Source organism: Solanum dulcamara, chromosome 11 (genome assembly GCF_947179165.1).
Source record: "Solanum dulcamara chromosome 11, daSolDulc1.2, whole genome shotgun sequence".
NCBI classification, from domain to species: Eukaryota; Viridiplantae; Streptophyta; class Magnoliopsida; order Solanales; family Solanaceae; genus Solanum; species Solanum dulcamara.
This window is the reverse complement of record NC_077247.1, coordinates 27,739,072-27,745,071: the sequence shown is the minus strand read 5'-3', so window position 1 is coordinate 27,745,071 and position 6,000 is coordinate 27,739,072.

Below are 6,000 nucleotides of genomic sequence, written 5' to 3'. Positions count from 1 at the left end.
ACGGGCATCTTCATGGTCCGTGAAGAGCTCCACGGCCTGTGGAGGGTCTCGTATAAGTTCCTTCATGTTTTTCCTATGTTGCCTTTCACAGAGCAATTTACGATTCGTGAACACTTTCATGATCCGTATTAGGTCCCCTCTCAATTCCCTTGGCCTTTTTCCTTGGTCTTCTTAGCAGTTTTCTATGGAAAAGTACACGGTCAAATCAAAGATTTCATGGCCCGTATATGGTCTCATGACAATGTCCTTGGAGAATTCTTTGATTTTCTCAGTATTTCCTTAATGGCCAAGTCCATAGACCATATAAGTCTTCACGGTCCGTGGAGGGTCTCGTGGACTTCCAGCTTCATTTCTTTTTATGCAACTTTGCTCTTACATGTACATGATTTAACTTTCCTACACATTAACACAAAAACACATCATATCTAAAAAAACATGCTTAGAACTCCCTACAATTCATCATTTTGAGCATCAGAAGTGTCGTTAATTCGCAACACATCAACCTTCTATGTTTTTTCTTTTTATGTTCAGAATTGTGCACTTCTTATGTTTTGGGTGATCTAGGGCTTGTACTATGTCCCCATCTAGTTTAGTAGAGGCATGTTCAAGCTAGAAGTGTAAGACCCCAGAAGGTTGAAGCCAAACATAAGAAATTTTTTTGCAGAAAAGTGAACTGGTGCTACCTCCCACGAGGTGATCTTAAGGACTGTAGGAAGGCATTGAAGGATTGTAAATTTGTGTGATATCATTCATCGAAGGGTTCCTACAGACCATAAAAATTTCTACAATCCGTAGGAATGAATCGTATAGTAACTTCTAAGGCTTAGGTATATGACCAATTCTTCTAACCCTTTTGATGGTCTGTAAGAAAGTATATGATCCGTAGACCAAGGTCATGAATTCCAAGGTTCAATTCCAGTAGCTCAAGTTTTGGTGCACTAGTCCTACGGAAGGGTCTTATGACCAGTAAGATTTCCTACGACCCATATGGTTGTGGTTGTAGGAGTGGGGTGTTTTGATTCAAGGTTCTACGAAGAGGGTGTTACGGCTCGTAGGGATTTCTATGATCCATTTTAACGGGTTGTTGGGTCGATGAGTAACTTTCCAATGCACCTAAATTTTGGACCTAAGTTTCTACGAGTCTATTAGACAGACCATAACATTTTCTACAAATCGTAGGTTCGGTCTGTAATGTCACTTCGGCAGATTTTAAGTAAGGATATTTTGGACCTTTTCCACTTGTTTAACCCCTAAACTACATCATTTTGGACTTATAACTACCCTCATAACCATTTATACCCTTAAAGTACACCCTATTTCCTTTTATTCTCTCCTTCTCTCAAAATTTCCTCAACTCATCTTCTCCAATTCTCTCTCAAGTTCAAGGAAGAAAATCTAGAGTTTCAATTTTTAAGTTCTTCAAACTCCATTATTGTTAAGAGTTTGATTTCCAAATATGTCGGAATTCACCAATAAATTCCTTTCATTCATTGGGTCCCAAAGGAATACAATTCTCCAATTTCAATTTACCCAATTCTATGAGGGTTTCATGTCAATTCTTCATGGCGTTTCTCAATTGATTTCAATTATTGTTTTTCTACTCTATTATGCATGAATTCACATTACTATAAGATTCTAATTGATTTCACTTGGACCCATGCATTATGTCAATGATTTTCATTATGAACTATGAATTTATGATCATGAACTTAGAAAGGATTTATGAATGATTTATGGAAAGCTCTGAACTATGTTTTCAAGTATGAATGAATGAATTTGTGAAAGGTTTTCTCACAATATGAAAAAAATCATGATTTAGATGTTTAGAAAGTTAAGTGTCTATATGAACAAAGTTATGAATTCATGATTTAAGGAGTTATTACTATGATATATTTTATGATGTGGATTGGTATTGATTATTGACTTTCCTAATGATATGAATTATAAATAATTTACTATTCAATTGGGATTAACTTAGCAACGAGAGGATTTTGTGATGTTCAAACTATTTTATATTCATGATCTAGGTGAGCTAGGGCTTTTCCTATGACCCCATCTAGTTAGTAGAGGCATGTTAACGTTATTTTTGACTATTATGTTTGAATTCTCTTTCGATCGAGATTTCATCTTTTGAGACTTATCTTCCGCAAATATGATTTCATTTCGATAATTCTTATTTTCCTTATGTATGCTGTGATAAGAGGCTTGTTTGAAGTTCCTCGGGATCCTAAACATTGTGTCACGTCTAGGGCCTAGCTTGGGCCGTGACAAGAAGAGTATGTTTTTCTGTTTATTTCGGATGCTATGTTTGTTTTCTCATTTTTTGAGATTTTCCATTTTTAAGACTCATCTCCTGCATTTTAGTTTACTTTCGATTTCATGTTATTCTTATGTCATGCTATGTATGCTAAGATGTTTGGTTGGAATTCCTCGGGATTCTAATCATCGTGTCACGTCTAGGGTCTAGCTTGGATCGTGACCTTTCAATATCTTGTTATGAACTATGACTTACTCATTTAGTAAGATTGTATAAGAATTTGGGATTGTTTGATAGTTTTTCCAACTTGTGAGGTTTTCATCTTTACGAAAAAAATATAATTTAAAAAATTCAAATTGTACGTCCTCTAAACAAAACTTCAATTTCATATCATAATTTTATATCGCATGTCCAAATGAACTTTAAATCAAAACCTCTTTTCATTTATATAAAATTAAATCCCATTAACATAAATTATACCGCATAAATAGGGTCAAGTGAAAACATTTTTTCACATATATAAAATTTTTGAATTCCTTTACCATAAATAAAATATATATTCAAATTCTAGTAGGATATTTTGATTTTTTTTTCTTAATTTCATTGTTAGGACTGGTAGCTCTTTCACATCTCGAACCACTAAATTCTTACATCTAATAATTATTTCTTCCTTCTCAAAATACTCGTAGTCTTTATTAGTAATATTGGTTTTAAAATATTTGTCATATTAAAAGTTTAAGATAATTTTTGTTTTTTAATTTTATTATTAGTAATAACTGTTTTTGAAAACTATAAATATCTTACTTTTAACGTATAAATAGAGTAAATATTTAATAGAGAAATATTATATTTTAAGACATAAATAGGCGTAAAATAATCAAACATCTTTTTTTAATTAATATATTTTTAAAAGACATATAAATAAAAAACACGATAAATATTTTAAGAGACGGAGGGAGTAGCAAAACGATTTTTTCCAAGCAGAGAAGTAAATAAAAGTTTGTAGCACGTGTTTATTAGCTCCTGTGATTGGAGCAAGTTACCAATATTTACCATTGATGTTAACTAGCAAGTGAAGACTGAAGACCAAATGAATGAGTCCAAATTTGAACATCCAAAAGTAAGTATGTTTGATCGATTCAAAGTCCAACCTAATGGAGTACTTTTTTTTTAATTTTCTTGAAAATGATGATACATTGAATGAATTTCCTTCCTGCATTACTTTTGGCAAGTCTTCTAGATATGTTTCAAGTTTATAATCTTATCCTATGCCAAAGGGGAAAATCATCCGCAATTTTATGAAATAGAAAAGAAGATTTTAAGTTATTTAGAGGAAAATAGTATGATATCATTTTTCTGAAAATCAATTTAAAATATAGAATAATTGGAGTCTAAAGGATTTAAATTGAGTAGGACCAAGACAGAATACTTGGAGTGCAGTTTCAGTGGACTGCCGCGTGAGGCTGACGGGGAAGTGAGGCTTGGTACCCAGGCCATTCAAAAGAAAAGAAGCTTCAAATACCTTGGGTCTATTATACAGGAAGATGGGGATATCGACGACGATGTTTCACACCGCATCAGTGCAGGGTGGATGAAATGGAGGCTCGCCTCCGGAGTGCTGTGTGACAAGAAAGTGCCACCAAAACTCAAAGGCAAGTTCTACAAAGTGGTGGTTAGACCGACCCTATTGTACGGGGTGGAGTGTTGGCCAATCAAGAAACTTCATGTCCAGAAGATGAGAGTCGCGGAAATGCGAATGCTGCGGTGGATGTGTGGGCACACTAGGATGGATAGAATTAGGAATGAAGATATCCGAGACAAGGTGGGAGTGGCATCGGTGGAGGACAAGATGCGGGAAGCGAGACTGAGATGGTTTGGGCATGTGAAGAGGAGAGACACAGATGCTCCAGTGCGGAGGTGCGAGAGGCTGGCTATGGACGGTTTCAGGAGGGGCAAAGGGAGGCCGAAGAAATATTGGGAAGAGGTCATTAGACATGATATGGCACAGTTGCAGCTCTCCGAGGACATGACCTTAGATAGGAGGCTATGGAGGACTCGGACTAAGATAGTGGGCTAGGTGGCCGATCGGTTCTCCATAGTTGTCGTAGTCGCGCTCATCTGTCTTAACATATGATTTTGCATGGGATTACTGCTTATATTAGTTGGCCCAGTCTACTTTGGGTATCCTATTTTATCTATAGTAGTTAATGCTCCTTTATCCCCGATCTTTCCTACCCTAACTTTATCGCTTTATCGCTCTCATTATTCATATCTTTATATTGTCTGTTATATGCCTGGCTTCACTGACCTATGTCTTGTTTTTCCTTGTTTCTCCTCCCTTGTTTCTTCTCTCTTAAGCCGAGGGTCTTTCGGAAACAGCCGCCCTACCTTTTAAGGTGGGGGTTAGGTCTGCGTACACTCTACCCTCCCCAGACCCCACATGGTGGGATCACACTGGGTTCGTTGTTGTTGTTGTTGTTATGGAGCAGCTCTACACCATCATAAACAGGTTTGTAAACATTGAGGGGTCGTTTGGTTACCGCGATTACGATCGAGATCCTAGGATCATTAAATCTCGGATAACTTTGTTCGTAACGAAACAATCCTAACACAAGTCATGTTGGACAATGAACATGCACTATATTTATTTTTTATATATGATTTTTTTATTTTCTCGAGTTTCTTCAATATTCAATAGTTATTCATCGGAAAAAGATATATTTAAATTTGTATGAGATCAAGGACATTCATTAGATCTGATTATTAGTAGTTGACTATAGTAAGACTAATAAATGAAATAACAGTAAATAAGTAAATGAGTAAATCGTATGAAGTTTCAAGCTTTGACGATGTCATGAGCACTAGATCCATGGATAGGTCTTAACTCCGGTAACGATTGTGAGTGAACAGTGCTAAAGAACAAAGACTAAGTAAATAATGAAAACTTGAAGCTCAAGAATAAATGTATTATAATTGTATTCCTTATGTCTTTATAAATAGATGAAATAAACTATTTATAGGCTATAAAGACAGGGTAGCAACCAATAAAAAGTTTTAAAGTACTAAGATCAATGATTGTCAATCGCGTGATAATACCGTTTGTAGAGTCATCCAATATTAATGTAATGCATAGGCAATCCATACAATGATGTCCACGTATTTTCTCGTTTTGTCTCTTTAGCCACATCACTCGGACATAAGTCCCTCCTCCATCCTTTTGCCACGTGCAACTCAATATACAAGTCGTGATGTGTGCCTAGAAGAGAAGAAATTAAAGAGAGAGAGAGTTGGTTCAATAAACTAAGATATCTGCTTGAAATAGATAGAGACATACAATATTGAATCAAATCATAGTCGTTTAATGAGTTGAGTCGTGAGTCTAATAAGGAACAGCCAATAGCGGAAGAATACATCGAGAGACAACAAACGTTCAAATAGGCTTTACACTAATAATTCTCTCTCCTTTTGATTGTTATTTGTGATTCAAAAAATAAATTCAAGAATTTTAATTTATGAGTTTTGAATTATTTATTTTTTTGATTTTTAATATCTGAATATATCCCCAATACATATATTAATTAAATTTTAATCAGACAGAAAATTTAAATAAAAATTACCCATTTCTTTCTAAACTCGTAATGATTATCCTAACTCAGCCAATGGAGTCACCTACTATATACTGTGAGTCAACTAGCCGCTATTCTCTATGACCACAATTCTAAAAAGTAGGACCAAATTGCACA